We start from the raw sequence: 23,274 nt of genomic DNA on the forward strand, positions 1-23,274 counted from the left end.
TCTGCCAGGGACTGTGAGAGAATGGGGCAAGTGTCTGTTTTATTCAATGATTTTAGAGAAAAGAATTGGTAATTAGTTGGCAGTTAGCTCAAAACATTTAACAAATTATTGTGATATAGAATATGAGTCACTAGCATTTTTTTTTTTTTTTTCTGGTGTATAGAGTCACGAATTTTTAAGAACAAATGTGAGAGTTCAATAAAATTGCCTTGGTTGGCTGTTTTAGTCTCTGGGAGTACTAGGAGAATTTGGTAAGAGTTCAGTAAGCTTTGCAACCTCTGGCTTTTGGATCTGTGGTACACAAAGCAGAGACTGAATAAGAATTAAGTTGTCTTCTGACCATTGTCAAGTTGTTTATCCACGGGCTTCCCACTGAAATAGAAAAAATTACAGTAGACTTGAGTATTTCAAAGATAGGTTTGCGATGGGTCAAGTGGATTATAATTATTTATTATAGCGAATTGGGGATCAGGGGAGGTTGGATTGGTTGTTCCTGGATGCAGCCTGGTTTGGGCTCATTGTCCTTTAGGACAATCTCCTCACCTCAGTGGAAAATGTGTAGCAGCTGCTGGGAGCTTCATTTTGCTTTGCCAGTTGTAATTTCAGCCACTTCTTCATCTGAAGAAGCCATTTTACTTCTTGTTTACAGCTACTTAGATCGGGTAAGGATATTATTATTATATTTTGTAGATGAGGTGCTAACAGCTTGGGGTTAAATAATTCTAGGTCTAATTGCTGTTAATAGGTGGAGCTGGGATTCACTCTCAGGGCTGTGCTGCATCCTTTGTGGCCCTGCTGTGGGCTCTTTGTGATGCTAATTTGGGGGATTGACCCCAGGTGGGGAACCAAAAGACTAGGACCAGGGAGCTCCGGAGTGAGGGAGGCAAAGGCAGAAACTCAACTTTATAGAAGGAACTGAGGTAGAGGAAACCATGACCTTGAGCCGGTGGGGGGTGGGGGGGACCCGCCCAGGGGTGGGGTGGGGCTGGTCTTGCTCGGGACCTGGAGGCATCCTGGGCAGGAGTGTGGCCTGGTCTACTCCTGTGCCTGTCTCTTCCTGCCGTTCCCTTCCTTGTGAGCTGCTTCCAGCACTTAATGAGAAGCTCATTAAATTAGAGGGAGAGATTAATTGGCCAGAAAGCTGTTTGGTCTGGCCGTCCACTCTCTTGTTTAGACTGGCCACCATTAATAGCAAGAGCGCTGGGTGTGTTTTACCCCAAACCCCATAATTCGCTAGGAGCAGCCTGCTATTTTCCTCTCTTTTCTGCTTTTCATAGGCTGTTTTGGCTGTAATTACAGCTGTTGGGAACTGGGACGTGGGATTTCTGTGTACAGGACTATTTCTGACTTCGTCCTTTTATGTTGATGGTGTGAGACTGACATGGGACAGGACACCGCCAAGTTTTGGTTGCTGGACGCTCTTGTCTTTTCACAAGACATGCCCGCACCGCAGAGAAGCGGCGAGTCTTCAGAAGAGCGTTTGATAAGAGTCACAGTGCCTGACATCTGTGAAATGCTTTGTGCCTCGCCAAGCCCTTTACCTGCCAGTCTTCCCTGGAGCTGCACAGGATGGTTGCTGGGGCAGTTAAGATGGTCTCCATTTCACAGTGGGGAGGCGCTCAGAGGAGCCGGGCTTCCCAGAGGGTGCCCGGGTCCATCCTAGAGCTGGGCCCTAATGGGTGTATGGATCCTTCTCCTTCCCCAGCTCCGTACCCGTGTTGATTCTGAGGTAAATATAAGGACTTCATTGATATGACTGGTGTTTTCCCTCTTCCCTCTCCCTATTTCTCATTGGTTTCTCACCTTGATTTTCTGTGTACATTGATGTTATCTGTCTTGGATACCCCCCCCCCCCAATAATAAATGCTTACAAGATTGCTTTTTCCTCAGTGACATCACACCTTCTTGGGCATTGGGCCTTTAAATAGATGGATTTCTTTTCCTGGTAGGGAGCTGTTGGGCCAGAACCACTAAGCACTTTGAGTACTCCTGGGTGGTCTCAGGCAACAGGCCGTGTATTCATAGTGGATTGCTTAGTTGCTTGCTGTCACGGGGGCCTCCTGACCTAACTGCCCCATACCAGGGTGTTGGGAGTTCCTTTTCCTGCACTTCTCAGTACCAGATTTGGTACTGACTCTGGTGGATGGTTGTAGCCTCAGCATTAGCATGGGCCTTGGTACTAGGAGGCCTTAGAGCGAATAAATTCATCAGGGCTTCCTCAGAGGCCTCTCCTGAATTTAGCCCTTTCACCTTCTTCTCTGACAATCCCCCAAGTATCATCACTCTGGCCTTGACCTGCCCTGGTCACTGTCGGGACGTCTGCTGCGTCAGGCTGCTGGTGACCAACACTGGCCTGTTCCTGGCACGGTATGTACAGGGACAGCTTAGAGTGGAGTCCAGTGCACATGAGACCTGAGGTCTGCGAGATGGGAGATGAGGAAGTAAGGAGCAGGAGAACCAGTCCTGCCTTAGCTGGGGAAGGGTGTTTAGTGCTTCCTCTTCCCTTGTGACTAAGAATCCTTATAACTCCTACATTTACAACTTTAAAAATGCTTTCACATACATTATTTCATTTGATCAGCCCAATGCATTTCTATCTATACATTTTCTTTGACAAGAGGTGGGCAGGTGGGTGGGGAGAGGGGACGGGGACACTGGCTCACTGTCCACGTCGGCCAGCACTGTTGTATGTGAGCTTTATCATTCATTCACTCATCAGGTATGCTTTGAGCACTTACTCTGCCTGGAACTCTGTTGGGTGCTGATATTCAATCATAAACAAGACAGGCACACAAATAACTGTTTAAGAAGTGAAAGGGAAAGAGACTAAGAAAGTGTGTAACTGGGAGGTCTGACCCAGGCCTTGTGGGGGACCAAGAGATGGGTTTGTAGATGCTTCAGCCAGATGGCCCCTGCGATGAGGTTTTGGGGACTCAGAGAAGACTTGCAGCTCTTGGAGGGACCACACCGTGACTGTCTTTGAATCCTGTGGTGGTGTGGAGCTATGTACCCCAGAAACACATGTTCTTCAGCTTCATCCATTCCTGTGGGTGTGAACCTTGCAAATGGGACCTTTTGATGAAGTTACCTCAGATAAGGTATGACCCAAGATGGGTAACCCTGTTACTGAAGGCCTTATGGGGAAGGTCATAGACAAAGCCACAAAAGGAGCAGCCAGAAGCTGGAAGTCAGTGAAACACGGAAAAGAAGGGAGAGGCCAGGAGAGGCTGCCATGTGCACTGCCATGTGACAGAGGAACCAAGGATCACCAGCAGCCAGCCCCAGAGTGCCAGGGTTCAGGAAGAAAGCATTGCCTTGATGAAGCCTGATTTTGGACTTCTCCTAGCCTCAAAACTGTGAGCCAATAAATTCCTGTTGTTTAAGTCAATCCTTTGCATGGTGCTTTCTTTAGTAACAAGGAAACTAAAACCTCAAGGGCCTAACATAGTACCTGACCATTTATACGTTCTTCGTAACATTTGTTGAAGAATAAATGACTTAAACATTTTTCTCACTAAAATGCACCTGCTTCAATCCAGCCTGTTGTGTACGTCAGAGACAGGGTTATAGGACTTAGTTGCTTGAAGGGACTGTCACTGTGGTTCATCAGTTTGCCCATCAGGTCTTCCCGAAGGGAAAGTGAGAGCCAAGGTCAAAAAGGAAGAAGACCCAGATCTGATGCCCAGCTTGGCGCACTTTCCACTGCGCAAGGAAGGCCAGTGGGAATTAACTGCACATTTTTTGCTGCTTTTGGGTACGCTCTAGGGACCTTCATTGATTTGTTGGTAGTTGGGTGAACTCTGGGGAGTTCTAACTGTCAAATCGAGCTGGGGTGAACTGCCATGAAGAGTTGTCAACAGCTTTTAGATCTGCCCTCTCCTCCTCTTTCTTTGTTCCATAATCTGGGATTTGCCACTTTCCCAAAGACTGAGAGAGGTATTTTTAACTAGTCCTCTTGTACACACAGTGACCCTGGTCTGCTCCATCATTTGTCTTACTCTAAAAATCTTCAGTTTTCCTTGCCTTCTGTATTAGTATCCTATTGCTGCTGAAACAAATTGTTAGTGGCTTTAAGCAACAGAAATTTAATATCTTAGTTCTGGAGGTAGGAAGTCTGCAATGGATCTTGTGCAGCTAAAGTCAAGGAGTTGGCGGGGCTGCATGCCTTCTGGAGACTGGGGGGGAGGATCCGTTCCTTGCCTTTTCCAGTTTCTAGAGACTGCCTGCATCCCTTGGTTTATGGCCAGATCTCTTCAACCTCTGCTTCCATTGTCACATCTCCCCCAACTCTGACTCTCCCTGCCTCCCTCTTGCACTTATAAGGACCCTTTTGATTACATTGGGCCCAGTCAGATGAACCAGAATAAACTCCCTGTCTCAAGATTCTTAGTCACATCTGCAGAGTTCTTTTTGCCATGGAAGGTAGCCTGTTCACACGATCTGGGGATTAGGGTGTAGACATCTTGGGCAGGGGGATTATTTTACTACCATATCTTCCTTGTTTATTGCCCACTTAAGGAAAAAAGAAAAAGGTAAGAGATGGGAATAAGGATAAACTAAGTCATGGAGCTGAGACCAAGCCCGTAGGTATTCTGACTCCAGATCTGATGCTTTCCCCACTTTATGCCAGCTGCCTGCCATTGGATTTACCCCCATAGTGTCCTTTGATCCTTTTAGGCAAGAAGGAACTGAAGCATTGGATGATTATCTTGTTCTTTGACTACCAAAGATTCTAAGTTTTGGAAGGAGACAGCTGAAAGAGGAGAAGGAAGGTCAGACTGAGAGAAGAGGGATTGTGTCACCTTTTCTTTAGCTGTACAGTTTAGAACAATTCAAAAGGTCAGGGAATTTCAGTGTGAGCCCATTGTGCTGAAGTCCACTGCTGGCCTTTCCCCATCACACCCCCTGTGTTGATAGGTGAACCCGGCAGCCAAATATCCTGTGTGATTTCAGTGTCTTTGTTGCCGGGTATCAACCCCACTTCCCATCACTTCACCTTTTAGCTTCCTTGGGAAGGCAGCACTAGGTAGAAAGAGCTCCCGATGAGGAATAATGAGACATTGGTTTGAGCCTTGACTTACATGTAACCTTGGTGAGTCCTCCAACTGCCATTAATCTGTTTCCTCATTTGTAAAAGAGAGAACATACTTGTTTTGTCTCTCTGGTGCTATTGTTGAATCTGAGATAATGCATGAAAAAATTCTTTATAAACCATAAAGGACTATTTATATTCATTGGTATCATTTTTATATCTTTGTTGGGGTTTCAGAGCATTTCAGAAATGGAGATAAATACCAAGAGAGATTGAGCTGCCTCATGTAGCTCCCTTTAATAGCCAGTGCCTTTTTTCAGACTTCAGTCCAAACATTACTTCCCTGGGAGCCTTTCCCAGACTAGGTCATTTTGTTCTATGTTCTCACGGCACCCCACCTCTCTCCTTGGTGGCACTTGTAGCAGCTGTGTTTTGCCTTTCTTTGTGTAATATCTGAGGGCAAGGACTGAGTCTTTCTTGGGCTCATTGTCATATTCTCGGTGTCTGGCAAGGTGTCCATCTGTGCTCATTAGGTATTTGTTGAGTGACTGGGTTGATTAACCTTCATTGATAACCATAAGAGTGTAAAGTAGTAAAACCCTTCCCTCCAGGAGGCTCCACAGGGGCGAACCAGGAAGGAGGAAGACTGCCCTAGAGTCAGACTTGACTGGCTGTGTAACTTCCTGGTGTGCTAAGCACAGGCTGTACCCTGACGACTGGTGTCTCATTGCGCCCTTACTTTTAGGACCTGTTGCAGCTGCCCAAAGAGAAGCCTCAGGTGGGGAAGGGAAGAGGCATCTTAGGAGCCCTCCGTGCTCCAAAGGGGACAGCTGTCCTTGTGGCCAAAGGCCAGATGTCTGGCTGCTGAAGAATCAGAGGACTGATCCCTGCAGAAGAAAATGTGGGGGCGTCGAGGGCACAGCTCGATGAGGAACTGGTGCAGCCCCGGCCCTGCAGGGTTGTGTGCTTGCAGCCAGATGGTGCTCAGAGATATTTAACCTTTCCTTATGGCTCCTCTGACTGTGGGCTGGGTAAACTCTTGGTCACACTGCAAACGGCTTTCAGACAGTCCAGCATGGGATCAGGAGTTTCCAGCTGAACAGTGACTTGACATCTCAAGTGTGGCTCCTAAGGATGGCTCTTGGTCAGTGGCCTTGAATAGCATGGGCTCGTGACTTAGAAAATGGCCAAGTCCCTGCTCTCCTCTGCCGTTCCTGTCCAATATCACTAATGCTTCCAGAAATTTCTGTCAAGAAAAACAAACATGAGAGCCAGAGAGAGCGTCCAGGAACTGGGTGGACTGGTGGCTTTATGGAGGCCCTAGCTGGGGTTATGAATGCCTCATGTCTGTACATGTTTCCTTCCTACCAGAATTAACCCACTGCATGTGCCTCTCCAGACATTCAGGCATGAAATCGTGTTTCACTCCCTCTGGAAGTCTTTGCCTAGGAATTACCTCATCTCTTCATGTAGCTTTCTCCCTATGTGGTTCTCCTCAGCACCATTTGCCCCTTAGCCATTAATTATTTTCCTTCTCTTCCGAAGTTCATATTGGCAGGTCTACTTCTGCAGCTAAAATTGTGGTACTAACCTGTCTCTTATTGTTTTAGGATGAGTGTGTTAGTTTACTCTGGCAGCTGTAACGGATAACCATGAATTACCTGAAACAACCCAAATTTATCATCTCAGAGTTCTGGAAGTCAAAAGTTTGAAATAGGTTTTGTGTGGCTAAACCCAAGGTCTTAGCAGGGCCGCATTCCTTCTGGAGGCTGTAGGGGAGAAATCATTCCTTGCCTTTTCTAGCTTCTGGAGGTTGCCTGCATTCCTTGGCATGCATCCTTTTGTCTTCCAAGCCATCAATTGCATCACTCCGACACCGGCTTCCGTCATCACATCTCCTTCTCTGACTCTCCTGCCTCCCTCTTCCACTTATAAGAACCTTGTGATTACACTTACCCCTTCCCCCAGACATCCAGGATAATCTCACCATCTCAAGATCAGCAAAGCCTCTTTTTGCCATTTTAGGTAACACGTATTCACAGGTTTTGGGGATTAGGATGTGGACATCTTTGCAGATGGGATTGGGGCATCACAGAATTATTCTGCCTACATCAGTGAGGTTAGGATATTAGGTGTGTTTGATGGGCAAGATTCCTCCACCTCACCAGAGGTGCTATAGTGTCAGGGTCAGGAAGAATTAAGTTCAGATCCTGTTCCTTTTATTTGCTAGTCGAATGACTGTGCACATATTACTTAACCTCTCAGTATTTGTAATCACCAGTAAAATTGGGATAATATTTTTTGCTAGATATATTTAAGTTATACATGAGTATATGCGAAGCACTAAGTGCAGTAACTACCACATGGATTCTGCACCATAAGTAATAATTTCTTTCCTTCCTTTCTAATTAGTATGTTTTGGGACCGTGGGTCAGAAAATGGTACAGGTTTGCTGCCAGGCATATATAAGCACCTGATAAGTGCTAGCTATTATTATTAAAGGCTCATGACTTTGATATCTTTGTGGACCAATTACTTTTTTCTTTACCTAGTCTGTAGGTTAGTGTTTTGCAAAATGGATTCTGTGACTCTTTTCTCAGGGATCTGAGCATTCTCTACAAGAATTTTTAAAATTTGTATTTTCATTGATCCTAATGACAATGAGAAAAAAAAAGGCCTATTCTGGACTGTTGGAAGGACCACCCGGTAACTCAGCACTGTCATCTGATCTTATTGTCCACAATTGCATTTGTCTACTTGTGCCTGCCTGTGTTGGTACCAAGTTGTTCTTTTGTGTTTGTCGTGCACTGAAGAAAGGAGCAAAGTTCTTAATATGCCTATAAAGAATTCCCGTAAGGTGACAGACGTTTGGCTTCACTTTGCACTGTTATGAGTTAAGGTTTTGCAGTAGTTAGAATAGAGAAAAATGAAGTTAGTACCTGGCTCTCGGTTATGTAGGCAGGGCTGATACTCGGAAGGACCCATTGGGGTGGCTGGCTGAGTTGCTTGCTTACCACTGATGTTTGTTCTGATTAGTTGCAGTATCTTTTCTGATTTGTTGGCTCCTGTACCATCCTGATTTGGGAAATTCTAAGTCTCACCCCTGAGATATATGGGTCAGGAGAATTTGAGGAAGGCAGTCACTGCCATAGTCCTGTTGTGAGCACTGATTTGATTTCAGTTAGAAAACCAAGTTCTTCTCTGACATTACCGCTTTTAATGAGAATTTATTGGCTATGTAATTTTGTGATTTTAATCTGTGAATTTGTATTAGACCTACATGTGTAAGTAGTTGACATCTGATTTTATGTTTTGCATACTTAAGTAATGTTATAAGAAGCATGATTTGCCAATACTGGATGTTTGTAATAATTTTTTTTTTTTTTTTAAGAAAGGGGTCCAGAAAACGCTTGAGGTGGATTGAGCAGTGTGTGATGATATGGTTACAGCCAAAGGTAGAAAAGAAAAGAAAGCCAATGGGAAAAATCAGTGTGCTTTCTTAGGGATCCCGGGGTGAGGTGTTCTCGTTAATGAAAGAATGGTGCATGGTAGAAGAACCTAAATTTTTTTTCACTCATGTAAATATTCTGTTGGCTTCCTTTTGTGAGCCAGTGTTGGTTTAGGCTCTGGGGTTACAGCAGTCTACAGAACAAATCCCTGTCCTCATGGAGCTTGTATTTTGGGGGTTGGGGTAGAGATGGGTGGAAGAGACAATAAACATGCACTATCATGTCATGTGTAAATGTGATGCAGAGAGATAAAGTAGGGTATGACATAATGCAGGAGGTAGAAGGTAGGCTGCTGTTTTTATCTAGAATTGTTGGGAAAGACCTCTGGGTTACAGGGACACTTGAGTCTCTAAAGGAGTGAATAAAAAGGTAGTGAACCATGTGGACATCTGCGGGAAGAATGTTCCAGGCAGTGGGAGCTGCAAAGTGCAAAAGCCCTGGGACAGGAATGGGCATGGCGAATTCAATGAACATCAGGGCCAGTGTGGCTGGTGACTCATGAGCCTGAGGGTGAAGGGTAGGTTATTTTCCAGGAATTTGTTTCCAGGAATTACGCCTGGAGAGAATCTGTTCACTGAGTACCTAAACGGAGTGCCTGACCACATGTAGGGAAATGCATTCATCTTCCCCATGAGTCTGTCTCAGACAGTTACTGAGCAAAAGAAACTTTGGTTCTGCTCCTGATCCAAGAGATTTGGGAATGCTTTTAAAACTGGGGCAGAGGCTGCTGAGCGTGTTATTAAATAAGGTGTTTTGCTTTATTACAGTCATTTATGCTCAAGAGTAAACAATAATGTAATCGAACATCCCCTGGGATGTTTGCATTTTACACAGTTTTTCAGTTCATGGCAGGGACCCAGCTCAGTCTGCAGATTCTTGCGCTGACCTGCATTAACTCTTGGGGGTCTTTTTCAAGGCAACAGTGTTTATCCGTCACAACTGGAGGCCATGCAGAACTCTCCTCCATTGCTGCTTCATTAACTGGCCTTTGGGGACCCACTCGCTCATTTTCTTGGCATTGGTACAGGTTGCCTTGAGCATCTATGCCTTGTTTTGATGACTTTTTCTGTGACCCCTTGCACTTAGTGTGTAACACACGCTTTGATGTGGGGCTGGCTTCCTCTTGGACCGAGAGCAGCATATCATAGGGTGAGTATGTGGGGTCTCTGACCATGGAGCAAAATGTCCTTAGTACAGTTCACTGAAGACCTGAGCTACCGGGAGCGTCAACCTTGTTGACCCCTGCTGAAGGGCTGCAAGTTGCTACTTGTGTAGCACTTCATACTTGTTTAAGTGACTTTTCATGTTCTCTGGCATCTAAATGTATAACCCCATAAAAAGCAAGTATTATCCCTACTTTACAGATAAGGGTCATGGGAGTGAAATGACTTGCTCAAACTAATCATATTAACTCATCAGTAACCGCAGTCACATATAGATTATGTTATGTTTTTGTGTTTGGCTCTGTGCTAAGCACATCCCAAGTATTGTTATTTGATCCTTACAACTACTCTGTGGGGCATAAGTATAATCATCCCATTTTATAGATGAGGAAACTGAGGCACAGAGAGGTTATATATCTTGCTTCTGGTCCCAGAGCTGGTAAGTGGAAAATCCAGAATTTACTCCAGAGCTCAGACATGGTAGGGTTATAGTATCAACCAAGATGACGCTCCAGCCTACGTACTTCTGCTTCAGAGATCCTTCGAGAACGTACTAACGGTCCCCGCTCTACCAAATGTCAGTCCAGGCAGCGTCATCTGTGTCCCCGATTGTGCCTCCCTCCAGGCTGGGAACACTGCCAAGCAGCATTCAGCACTAGATGTAAATAAGGGCATTATTTAATTTTTATAAACTTCTTTTTAGAGCTTGAGACTCGCATAGCTTATGTGACGCCCCCGTTTGGATGTCCCACAGGCACCTTAAATTCAGTGTTAGAAATGGAATTCATTGTTTCTGCAGCCTCTTCTCTTTGCTCTGAAGTTCCTACCCTGCATTTTTTTCCTTCTTCTGTTTCCTTATCTTCCTGAAAGCATCTCCTTCTTCCGGGAATGTTAAGTTAGAAACCTGGGAGTCATCTTAGACCCTTCTCTGTCCTTACCCCATGCATTAGTTACCTGTACTGATTTTGCCACTTGTGTATTCTCAATGTGCACTTCACTCTCTTTCCCCACCTGTGGAGGCCCGTATCATTTTACTGGGTGCACCTTTGTGGTTGTCCTCCAGGCTGGCCCCCTCCTACCCATCCTCCGCATTGCTGCCTGGCTTGTCTATCTAAATGCAATTCTGTGGGAGTTGTCCTACTCAAAACCATTTGTTGTTAGTCTGTCACCTATAGGCTGCGGTTTGAACGCGCAGGGCATGTGGGGGCTCTTCCTGGTGCCTCACGCTGCAGCCAGTCCTAGTGTATGCTGCTGGGATCCCCCTCTGCTCCTGCTGTTCCTACAGCCTGGGAAACCCCACCTTCTCCGTGTGGCCCAAGTCTCCCTGTCCAGGACTCAGCCAGCCTTCTGCTCGCATGAGCCAGCTTAGGCTTTGAAGCTTTCCCTGATGCCTGCCAAGTAGCCTAGCCTCCTCCTTGTCACCATCATACTCAGTAGCGACCACTGTCTCTGCATTTATGACGGTATATTTGCCTTCTTAAGGGCAGGCACGATGGCAGTCATCTTGAAAGCCAAGAGGTGAATTACTCAGCTGCTAGTTCTTCATTTGTAAAACAGGGATATGGTCAACCCCTGCAGTAATGGGTGCCAGGTCCCTGGCACAGTGTCCAGCCTGTTATGAATTTTCAGTGAATGGCCACATCTCCTCCTTCCATCCCTTTTGCGTGTGTGACTGGAGAGAAGCCGTCCACAGTGATCCTACTATGTTATCGTTTATTCTCACCTGTTCTTGACTTGGAGGCAGAAGCCCAAAGTTTATGTCCCTGCTCCACCACCTTCACTTTGGGCAAGTTAACTTCTCCGAACCTTAGGCTTTCCACCTTAAAGTGAGGGTCTTTAAAAGAAATGTTTTTATTTGCTGCTTTTCCTCACATGGGTTTGTGAGGTTAAATGAGACAGGACGTAGAAAGCTTTGTACACTGTCAAGTGCACGTACAGAGGGATGTTTGTTGGCCCTGGAGGCAGTGAGAAATGGCAGGCAGCACGAGCCCCTTTGCTCGGGGCCCCGTGCCGGTGGAAGCCCCCCTCCTGGTGTTACTCCCCTTGGTTGAGTCTGGTCCATAGTCAGGTCTAGATGGGAAACCTGCTGAGCAGAGCCGTGCTGTCTCCCTATGCTGTGTACAGTACCCAGCCCCTTGACGCTTGATCAGTGTGAAAACTAAAGGGGCAGCTGCTACTCTACACTTTCTCCTCCCGCTGCTCTAAGTCTTCTCCCTGAGAGGCATTTAAGGCTGACACTTGGCTGTGGTGATGATAAATCACTTCTCCACAGTGAACTCAGCCCTGCTGTCTAACCAGTGAGAATCACCCTCGTAGTGTGATATTAGCAATTTATCCCTTTTCCCTTAACCACTAACCATCCTGAGAAGCTTTGGCATTCTCCTTTGGTGCTGTAAATAGTCTCTTTACTGCAGGGCTTGTCTAGTTGGTGGAGCTCACCCCCTGGCTTTCTCATGCTGGAAATAGTCGTTGCAAGATCTTTTCCTCCTCACACACTGCCTCCTCTCCTCCCCTTTTAGAGGTAATGGTGGGGGTGGGGGTGGGTCCCTGGTTTGCCTGCTTAGCCAGGACATATGCATTGAGTGAGGAGCCTAAGTGTCCCTCACTCCAGGTTTTGAGGCTGGAGGAGATGCCCTTGGAAGCCGTCCCCGTGCAGGAGGTCAGTTTCCCACCTTCCTTTCCAAGATCTTCCACGCTGTCACAGCGCTTGCAACGCTGCTTTTTGCCTTTAATTTGCCATGTGATCCATGTGAGGCCCCCAGATCGGCCCTGCACCTGACAGCCAGCGGCCTCTCGGCAAGGTGCTTCCCGGGAAGGGCACACTCTCCTCGCAGTTCAGGCACAGGCCTCATTCCTTGTCCTTGTTGACAGCTGTCACATTCTCTGCTGCTTTGCGTTGTCACTTGGGGACCCAAGTGCATCTTTGTTTATCCTGGCCCAGGAGGAGCTAGAAGAGAAGGCAGTTTGAATAGTTGTGGAGTGTGTATGAATGATTAATATTTTTTTACTTGGTATCTCCTCAGCAAGGTCTGAACCTAAAACGCATTTATGGAAAAACCAGGAAAGGACAGGGAGGGAGTGGTTTTATTTCTTTCAGCCGAGATTGATAACCAAGCATCCAACAATCATAATTAAAGTGGCTGGTTCAAAAATGCCAATGGCAGCACATCTTCCATAAACATTAGTACTTATCTAACAGGTACTTTCTCAGCATTTTGCCTGAGGAAACTCATATAATCCTCATAGTTACTTTATGCAGACAGGAGGTTAAGGAACTTGCTCAAGGTCACACAGTCAGTAAGCAGGCAGGATTTTGACTCCAGAACCTGGGCTCCTGACCACTGCACTGCCCTGCCTCTGGAAGGCAGGTGTAGAACACCCTTAAATTGCCCACCTGGGATTATCTGCTAGTGGGACGTCTTGGTGTCACCTGCAGAATGCGTCTTGACCTCTGCTGCAGAGAGTCAGCAGTGGTCTCTCTCTGCCTCATCCTGTTGAAACTGGTCCCATTCCATCCCCTTGTGCTGGGGCTGCTGGTTGAGGCAGTCCCCTCAGGTATGACCTTCCAAACCGACATGTTCTCTCTGGTCCTCAGCCAAGCTTGGTGACATCAGCTGATACAGCTGCAAAAACAGTTGACAAACAGGGTCAGGCTGCTCAGGGAGAGAGAGAGAGCAAGTGGCAGCAGGGTCCCCTGTGGGAGTCTCACGTGAAAGAGAAGAGGCCTGGAACTCCGTTGTGCAATTGAGGTGGGAATTGTAAGCGTGCCCAGACTTGGAGTTATTTGTTTCCCTCCTTCCTTCCCCTCTAACCCTCCTCCCCCTTCTCTCCCTTCTCCCTCTTTATCCCTCTCTTTCCAGTCCTCCCCCTCTTTTCCCTTTTCCCCCCTCTTTCTTCCTAAAACTAAGTTGAGATTCTAGTAAAGATTATAGATAGAAGAGAGTCTCTGACACTCCAAAATGTCTGCCTTCTCTCCATGGTGTAGAAATTTCTGTTCCTTATTGAACAAATGTTCCAAGGGGCTGAGGCATGAGGGACTGAAGTGAAGTCTGCTGGGTTCCGGCCCGGCCCGGGTGTCCACACCACTTGGGGTTGAGTTGTGGCTCCTGGTGTGAGATGGCGTGCCCAGAGACCCTCATTTGCTTGAGAGGCTGCGGTGGGGCAGTCGTCTATGCAATGGACTTTGAGATGAAAATAAAGAGTCTGGCCCCATGCCCATTGCCAGGATTTCTGGAAGAGCAGTGGGAGCCAGCAGCCTTGCAGGGGACCGGATCATCTTTGCGGATCAGCTTTAGGGCAGCTCTCTGCCGTTCCTTACCAGATGAACCCAATTGATCTGGGGTCCTGCCTTGTCTTTTCCTCAGCACCTGCCATCTTCTGGCCAGCCGCATCCGCCGTCGCAGTTTCCCTTTTACAGGAATCTTTTCTTCAAACCTGATTAGATTTCTTTGTTGGCTTGAACATCTGGTCTTCATTTAGCAGGGATGGCACTTAATTTAAGTAAGAGTTTGGCTTCCTTCAAACTAAACAACTTCTCCCTGCTGAGGGAGCAGTGGGGTGGCAGTAGCCAGACTGTTTATAGAAAGAGATCATATTGATTTATGATTTTCACTTTAAAAACCCGTTCCCAGACACTCTGGCATTAAATTGCCTAGCTGGGCACTCAGGACTGCTCCCTAAGAAGGACAGTGCCCTTGTCTCCAGAGGGAGTTTGTCTTCAGTGTGTGCATGGGTCTACCGTATGCATGTGACGTGTGTCCATCTGACCTCACAGGAGACCGTGGCAGGGCTGGAGGGCTCCTCCAGGCCACCCGGCCTGCTGCTTCCAGAACAGCTCCTAAAGCATGAGGTCCGTAGGACTCCTCTGCTCAACAGTCGTCATTGGTTCCCAATTGTCTGTGAATAGAATACGGAGTCCTCGGCCGGCGATCAGGGGCCTCTCCAGTCTGGCATCACTGTGCCAAAACTCATTTTCTATCATTGCCCCATGAATGCCCAAGTCTCTGCCCAAACTGAATTTCTAACTAATCTTTTGACGTGGTGTCTAGACTTTCTGCCATTACATTCTTCGCTCTTTCTGGAATTCCCTCTTCTCTACCTGCCTGGTGTCTGCTCTTCAAGGCCCATTTCAAATGAAAACCTTTGCTATGAAACCTTTCCTCTTTTTCCCAGCCAGAGTGTCTCGTCTTGGAGCTCAATTGCCCTCTGGGGTAGATGGAGTTATGTACTCCAGAAAAAACATGTTTTTAATCTCGGTCCATTCCTGTGGGTGTGAACCCATTATAAATAGGACTTTAACCCATTATAAATAGGATGTTATTTTTAATTAAGGTGTCACCAACTGAATCAGGATGGGTCTTAATCCTGTGGCTGGAGGCCTTGTAAGGAAAAAGCCACAGGGAGCTGCTGGAAACCAGAAGTCAGTGGAACCTAGAAGAAAGGAGAAAACAACAGGAAAGCCAAGGAGCCCGAGGATTCTGGCCAGCCAGAACCCTGCTGACTGAGGAGGAGGCCAGCCTTCTGGGACCTCTGAAACCATGCGCTAATAAATTCCTCTTGTTACCAAGCTGTGTGGCATTTGTCTGGACAATGAAGACACAGTCTCTCTCTTTCTCCAGGTATTTGTGTTGTAATTGTTCTGTAATTGTTATTTATTCTTATTAAACTGGGATGGCCTGAGAGTAGTATTCGTCACATGTGTCCCCCTGGTGGCATGGAGCCAGGGCCTGCAGGAGTAGCAGTGAACATTTCCAGCCGCTCACGGTGTGCCGGTGCTACTCTAAGCGCTAGGCATGTATTCAGCTCGGTTGGTCCTCACAAGAGCTCTCAGAGGTCTCTGCTGCTGTTGGTCCCATTTTACAGATGAGGTAACTGGGATATCCAGAGGCTGAGTAATCTGCTGAGGCCACCCAGCCAGCAAGGCAGAGCTGGGCTTCCAGACGGTCTGGCTTCCAAGGCTAGGCTCTCAGCCACTCTGCTGTGATGCCTCTTGCATAGCAAGTGCTCATTGGATACATGATTATCAAAAAAAGTTATATTTGGGCCTGTGAATGTCTGCACCATGTTCCCACTCAGTTGTTTTGACTGTTGTAATCCTCTAGATGGCTGTGACTATATGTATATAAATTATTTTATGTGAGCCAGCAGCCTTCAGGAATAACCTTGATGAGGTAGAGGGTTTGAGTGGAGTATCAGTGGATGGGGCTTCTGAGGTATTGGCACATGACAGTCTCCTGTGATCTGGCCAACTCCTTAGGTACATGTCTCTTCCTTTCTGTCAGATGAAGATGTTATTTTTCTTTCATCTCAGTGTCTGGCATGGGTTAACCAGCTTCGGGTCATGAATCATTGAATAACTATGTTGATGTTGAGCTGAACCTTGAGATTCTAATATTCCAGCAATTAATATCCCCACTAGCCAGTTGAGTATCACTCATCTAAACGCATTGTAAGTTTACCCATAAAATGAGTATTCATTGTGAGTCTGCCTTAAAATTAAAAAAAAAATTTTATCAGAGAAGTTGTGGATATGCAGAAAAATCAGACTTTCCTTATTTTTGGTGACCTTTATAGCTTTGAGGATTACTGGTATGGCATTTTGTAAAATGTCCTGTGATTGGGTTTTGTCTGTGTTTTTCTCATGATTAGAGAGGGATAAGTTGTGATTCTCATCGCATGATATCAAGGGTACATATATCAAGGACTTTTCACTTTTGATGTTAACTTTGATCACCTGGTTTGAGGTAGTATTTATAAAGTTATTCTTTTCTGCCTTCCCTTTCTATACTGTACTCTTGGAAAAAAGTCATTATGTGTAGCCCACACTTATAGAGTGGGGAGTTAAACTCTACTTCCTTAAGGATGGGATATCTATGTGAATTACTTGGAATTTTTCTGCTTGAAAGATTTATCTATCCTACTCCACTTATTTCTTTATTCAGTCATCTATTTATATCAGTACATACTCATGGATATTTATTTTCTACTTATGATTTTTTTAAAGCAATTTTATTGACACATATTCACATCCAAATGATAAATACTTTGTTACTCAAATAGTTCCTGCTTTGGCTGTTCAGAGGGTTTTCAGTTCGCTTCTATATCCCTTTGACATAACCCCATCATGGTGTGTATGTAGTTTTCCTATTCTTACTTTCCTGCCCTAGTCCTAGAACCACTTAATCACTTTATTGGAAAATGGTGTTAGAAATCAAGATCAGGGTGTTCAATGTACTTTTGCTACTAGGCCCTTTCAGCTGATAAAACAATTGTATATGTGTTAGTATACTGACCCTTGTATATACACATATATACAAATATGTATATATCCATCTCATCTATATTAAGCTAAATGTGAACTCATACTTATATTTTCACCTATAATCCACATGGATCATTGCAACCTATTCCCTTTGCTTATCTGCAACTTCTTACTCCTATAGTAAGAAACCTATTTCTCCTATCCACCATCCATGTACTTAATTGTTTAGTTCCAGTATAAAATCCCAGAATAGTGGTACGGAATTTTTAACTATTACCCCCATGGGAAACAACTTTATCATCTGGAGTACAGTGCTTAAGTCCAGTTCCTTTTGCTTTTAGTCTTTAGAGATTCCACTCCTTTCCGAAGATACTTAGGTCAACACATTATTCCCATTAGTAAGGATGGTTCAGACATTTGCAATACAGTTAGATTCTATGATCACATTTTGCATTCCATTCTGGGATCTCTTAACCTCCTAATGATTTTTTTTTAAATGCTCATATATTAAGTTTTACTCTTTCTGCTATTCTATGGGATTTAACATATATTTCATGTCTTGCATTTACCATTATAGTATCATACAGAATAGTTTCACCACCCTAAATAATCCCCTGCACTTCACCCATTCAAACTTTCCCTGTACCCCTGAACCTCTGTCAACCACTGATCCGTTTACTCTCCCTATAGTTTTACCTTTTCCAGAATGCCATGTAATTGGAATCAAACTATATGTAGTTTTTTTCAAACTGCCTTCTCTCATTTGGCAATATACAGTTAAGATTCATCTCTTTCTTTCTATAGCTCATTTTTTTTTCTTTTTTTTGGAGGTACTGGGGGCTGGGGTTGAACCTGGGATCTTCCATGTGGTAGGAAGCCGGCACTCAACCACTGAGCCACATTGGCTTCCCTGAGTTGGTTCCTTTGTTTGTTTGTTTTTTCAGGAGTCACTGGGATCTCCCATGTAGGAGGCAGGGACTCAACTGCTTGAGCCACGTCTGCTCCCCCTCATTTCTTTTTGTTGCTAAATAATCCTCCATTGTATGGCTCTACACAGGTTTGTTTATCCATTCACCTATTGAAGAACATCTTGGTTATTTCCAGATTTTGGTGACTATGAATAAAGCTGTAATAAACGTTCATTTGCAGGTTTTGATGTGGATTGAGGGCAAGCATGCAAAAGTTTGGCTCTCAGATGCCAGTTTTTCAAATCAGTTGGATAAATGCCTGGGGGAGTTTGCCTTATTTTGGCATCTCCCTTAGGCATCTTCCTCCCCTTAATTCTACCTGGAATAATTCAGTACACCCTGTGAAAATTGCTGAGCTCCTTTATACTGACCTGCTTTTTCCTCTGCCTATAAGTACTAAGCATTACCAACCCTTCTTGCTGAGAACTTTTTTCTTTCTTTTTTTCAATCCAGAAGGTGATATGAGGGAGTAGGGCAGATTATTTGGGTTGGAGCAGCCCTGGAGCCAGGGCTGAGCTGAGCCCTGAGGATTACTATGTGGTGTTGGAGCTTAGCCTTGATCCCTGAAAGCTATTTTTACTTTACTTTGGTGTGGCAGGAAGGGACAGTGACCCTGGGGATTTTGCTGTAGCTGAGTGATTCACCATGTATGTCCCAAAAGAGAGGATGCCGCATGTGGCCCTCACAGATCTTTGGGACAAGTTGTGGTGGCAGGTCTGTTTACAAGGCAGGTAGGCTGTGGAGTCTGGTGACGTAGTCTGTTGTTTGAGCAGCTGGAATGAAGGGAATAAGCCAAAGGGGCTGGAGTCAGGGTAGTTCACCCTCCCTCCTTGGGTTTACCCAGGCCCCGATTTGCAGACAGGTTGCTGGCCTGTAGGAATTTTAGGTGTAGCCATCCTGAGTTCACCTACTCTTTTTATCTTATTTTTAAATATGTTTATGACTACCCACCAAGTACCAAACATTACGCTTTTACATATATTACTATTCGATCCTTTTAGCAATCCTATGACGTAGGAGTTAAGTTTTTCCATCTTACAAATGAGGAAACTAAGGCTCAAGAATGTTGTATATATTTAATTCAAGTGGTTGAGCATCTACTTCCCATTTATGAGGTTCCTGGTTCAATCCCCGGCACCTTCTACAAACAAATGATAAAAACCAATTCTCTTTGGGAAGAGTGGGCAGCTCAGTGGTTGAGTGCCTGCTTCCCATGTACAAGGTCTTGGGTTCAATTCCCGGTACCTACTAAAAAAAAAAAAAGTTAAATAGGCTAATAAGTGACAGAGCTGCTTGAGCCCCGCTTTCTTGATAGCAATGTTCCCCCCATATCACACCATCTCTGGAGACAAACATACAGTAGAAGGGGGCATTCACCCATCTGGAGAGGCTAGAGCACGAGGTGCTCACCAGGGACGCAGAAGGAAAGGAGCTTCCTGTACATGTGTGGGAGTTGTAGCCTTGCCAGGAGCTTGCACTCTTCCTGGATACTAGGCCTGTGCTGGCCTACTGTAGGGTTAATAAGAACAGATTTAAATTTTTTCATTCTGAAAATTGTCAAACATATACAAAAGTAGAGAGAATAGTATAATTGTCCTTATACCTATCGCTCAGGTCCTGGAATTTTCAGGATTTTGCCATTCTTGCTTTAGCTATTCTTTGCGGTTTGTTTTTGTTTTTATTTTTTATCTGTACTTTTTCTCTGTTGGCTGAGGTATTCCCAAACAATATCATGATAGCAGTTTTGCCATTGGCTCATCTCCCTGGTCTGCATGGCACCTCTCCTTCCTTTGGATGAGTTTCCCACCATTGTTAGTTGTTGGGTATTTATTTTACTTAACACATATTTATAGAGTGTAATCATATGCCATTCCTTTTGCTAAGTCCTTTACAAATGTTAACTTGTTTACCTCTCATTGTGGTCTTAGGAGTTATATATTAATATATTCTCATTTTAGAGATGATGAAACTGAGGCACGGAGAGGTAGGGTAACCTGCCCTGAGCCATACAGCCAGTGTCCTCATTAGCCTTCACACCCAGGCCATATAGTTTTACAGTCTAAGCTCTTAATTATTCTGCTAGGCTGGAAATAAGTCTCATTCAGCAGCCACTTTGATTGCCTGTTCCCTGGTACTCGTAGAGATACAGAAGGGAAAAAACTAGCTCTTGCCCTTCAGATGCTTACAGTCTGGTGGGGAGAAAGGACAGAGGGATAAACGCTGCTGTTTAAGTTCAGTGGGAGAGAGATCACATGGGCCTCGGGGGGCAGTCAAAGGAGCTTCACAGAGGTTGTGATCTTTGAGCTGAGATCAGGTTAGAGTTTTATCAGATGGAAGGGAGGGAAGTCCAGGCAGAGGCAAGATCCTGGACTTGAAGGTGAGAGAAAGCACAGAGAGGGCTGGAGAGAGATGGACATGGCACTGGACTTCTCAGTCCAAGTGTTCGTGAAGGCGCTGATTTGCCTATGGGGGAAATGGGGAGTTGCTGCTTCTGATGGATTTTAGGCAGAGAAGAAACACGGTGAGGTTTGCATATTACTAAGCTCTTTCTAGGAGCAGTGAAGAGGGTAGACTGGGAGGAGAGCAAGACTGGAGACCATTTCACTAGTCCTGGCAAGAAATGTTGGGGCCCCATCTAGAGCCACAGCAGTGGGAATGGAGCAGATGGATTCTTAGGACCAGGGCTTCTCATGCAGGCATTCATTATCTGGATTTCTGAATTATGAGGTTGCGTAGGAAAGCAACAGCAGTTTTTCACATCAAAATATTCACTAACGAGCAGCACACGTATAGAAATGGTCTCTGATCCCCAATGAGTCATGCCCTTGTATTGTCTCCTCCCATGATTACATTATGTTCTATAAGACTTCTTTTTAGGAGAGAATCAAGAGATTCTCTTGTGGGCTTTGAAGACCTAAACTGCCAGGTGGTGTGAGGGTCAGTGAGATGGCCATGTGGAAGGGAGCAGCAGTTGGCTTCTAGAAGATGAGAGCAAACCCTGGCTGACAGCCAGTAAGCAAATGGAGGCCTCAGTCTATCGCTGCAAGGGACTGAGTTTTGCTGACAACCATGGGAGCTTGAAAGAGATCCAGGAACTTGGAAGAGATCCCTGAGCTCCACAACAAATGCAACCTGGCCCGTACCTTGATTGCCGCCCTATAAGCTGACTCCTGACCCAGGGAAACTGAGATAATAAACGTATGATGTTGTAAGCTGCTAAGCTTGTGGTAAATTGTAACGCAGCAATAGAAAACGACTGCAGGCCCTGCTCAGTCATCCCGCCCCTCACACCAGCCTTGTTCTGGCCCATGCCCCGCCTCAGTGTCTTTCAGCCAGTGTTTCACATTCATATCTGGTGGTACAATGCAAATTCCATACCAATATGTTTCAAAGGGAAATTGAAAATCTTGCAAAATATGTAGGATTACAGGTAGTCAATAAAAGACTTGTTGGAGAACTGCTCAAACCACTCTACAGACAAATGAAGATTGTGCAGGCTTAGACCAACTAATAACAGGAGAGAAAATCAACCTGCATGCTCCTGAGAAGCCATCTTCCACAGAGGCAGATTTGAATATCTTTGAATTTTAAAGGAACATCTTTGAGAAAATGGAAATCCTTAAATAATTTTTGCCAGGATTGTCCTCTGTATAGTCGTTTTGTGTAAGTCATACTGTGAAAGTGAAGGATGTCATGTTACTGTGTAGTTGGGAAAATTACAACCTAAGTCAATAATTCTTAGTCCAATCAGAGCATGATCCACATTAAATTATAACCTCGGTGTTTTAAATTTTATATAAGCTTATTTGCATAATTTTATTTTTTAAAGATTAAATCTTTTTTTTTTTTGTCACTATTTGCTGTGGAATTTTAGCTCCCATTTGCAGGTGCATTTTCCTGGTGCCACCTGCCCATGGATAATAGTTATGGAGGGACCTGTCTATTAGGAGGTTGCATTGACATGAACCCCTCTCTGGATGCTTCAGAATCAGGGGGTGGATATGGCTCTCTGAGAGGGAGGCCAGAATGTCCACTTTATTTCATTCATGACTTAATGATGCTCTAAGATTCATGGCCAGTAGTCTTCTTATATCAGACAGGAAAAATGGTAAGCCACTTAGTACACTTCATGTTGAGTTCAAGTGCATCAATATTTTTGATGACCTTAGAAGGACAATTCTCTTGAAGGGCTCTGGGCAATCCCTGAATATGAATGGAAAAGTCCGTCTTTGTGCTTGTGTTGGGCTTGGATTTTTCACAATGCTTTCATAACCATTGCTGTTTTAATACCCAGAGCTGCAGAGTGCGGTAATTAGGGAGCCATCCTCCTTCCTCATTTATGAGACCACAAGGTCTCATTATTGACAGGCCCAGATGAGATTGATTATTAATAATACTAATCATTGTTATGTCAGTAACCATTTATAGTGTCTGCTCTCTGATTGGCACTGTGCAGGGTACCAACATATACATGCCATTTAGTCTTTACAGTCACAATGCTCGCAGTTTGATTTTTACATTATTACTGATGAGAAAACTGAGGCTTAGATGATTTACTTGCTTCTGGAGTGGAGGAGTTGGGGCTTGAATTCCACTTTACCTGAGTCTAACACCTTACTCTTTCCACTGTATCATGGGGTATTCTAATGAATATCCTTTCTAATCCATAACACCATACCCAGCATAATTGGGAAGGTTCCTATAGGACATATATAGAGAACCTGGCATCCCTATTTTCTGATAGCTCCCCTAAGACTGACTGAGGTGAGAGGGTTGGATTAAATCAAGGCTGAAGTCTTGTTTACCATGCTGCAGTCTGATGCATGAGTCCATCTACTGAATAATCAAGGTTATCTCTGTATTTGTTTTCTATTGCTGCTATAACAAATGACCACAAACTTAGTGGCTTAATGCAACACAAATTTATCATCTTACAAATCAGAAGTCTGGCATGTTCTCACTGGCTAAAATCAAGATGTTGCTAAAGCTGTATACCTTTCTGGAAGCTACAGGGGAGAATCTGTTTCCTTTCCTTTGCCACTTTCTAGATGCCACCCACATTCCTTGGCTCATGACCCCCTTCCTCTATTTTCACCCCCTTCCTCTATTTTCAAAGCCTGCAGTGTTGCATCTATCAGACCATTCTCTGTAGACACATCTCCCTTTGACTTTCCTCTTTTGCCTCCCTCATTTACTTTATAATCCGGGATAATCTCCCATCTTGATCATTTTGCTATGTAAAGTAATAAATTCACAATTGATCTAATTTACTAAGCTGCTCAAAGCCGATACCATGGAATGCATTGGCATTTACAATGAGAGTTGATTATCTTCCAAGCTT

The 23,274-nt window shown here is 44.8% G+C and overlaps 1 protein-coding gene across 13 annotated transcripts in view; it reads left to right on the forward strand.

Annotated features, from left to right (window-relative positions):
* The window catches only part of LOC101444905 (carboxyl-terminal PDZ ligand of neuronal nitric oxide synthase protein), a 301,310-nt gene that overhangs the window by 81,643 nt on the left and 196,393 nt on the right, over positions 1-23,274 (forward strand). For 2 of the 13 annotated variants that reach the window (XM_058310024.2, XM_058310028.2), the window contains exons 1-2: positions 13,306-13,453; positions 15,036-15,322. The exons of 9 other annotated variants lie outside the window; for them this stretch is intronic. The gene's annotated coding sequence lies outside the window, so the exon portion shown is untranslated. Of the gene's footprint in view, positions 1-13,305; positions 13,454-15,035; positions 15,323-23,274 lie in introns of those variants that run through there. 2 more of the 13 variants (XM_058310025.2, XM_058310029.2) reach the window with 2 other exon arrangements.

This window comes from Dasypus novemcinctus, chromosome 13 (genome assembly GCF_030445035.2).
Source record: "Dasypus novemcinctus isolate mDasNov1 chromosome 13, mDasNov1.1.hap2, whole genome shotgun sequence".
NCBI classification, from domain to species: Eukaryota; Metazoa; Chordata; class Mammalia; order Cingulata; family Dasypodidae; genus Dasypus; species Dasypus novemcinctus.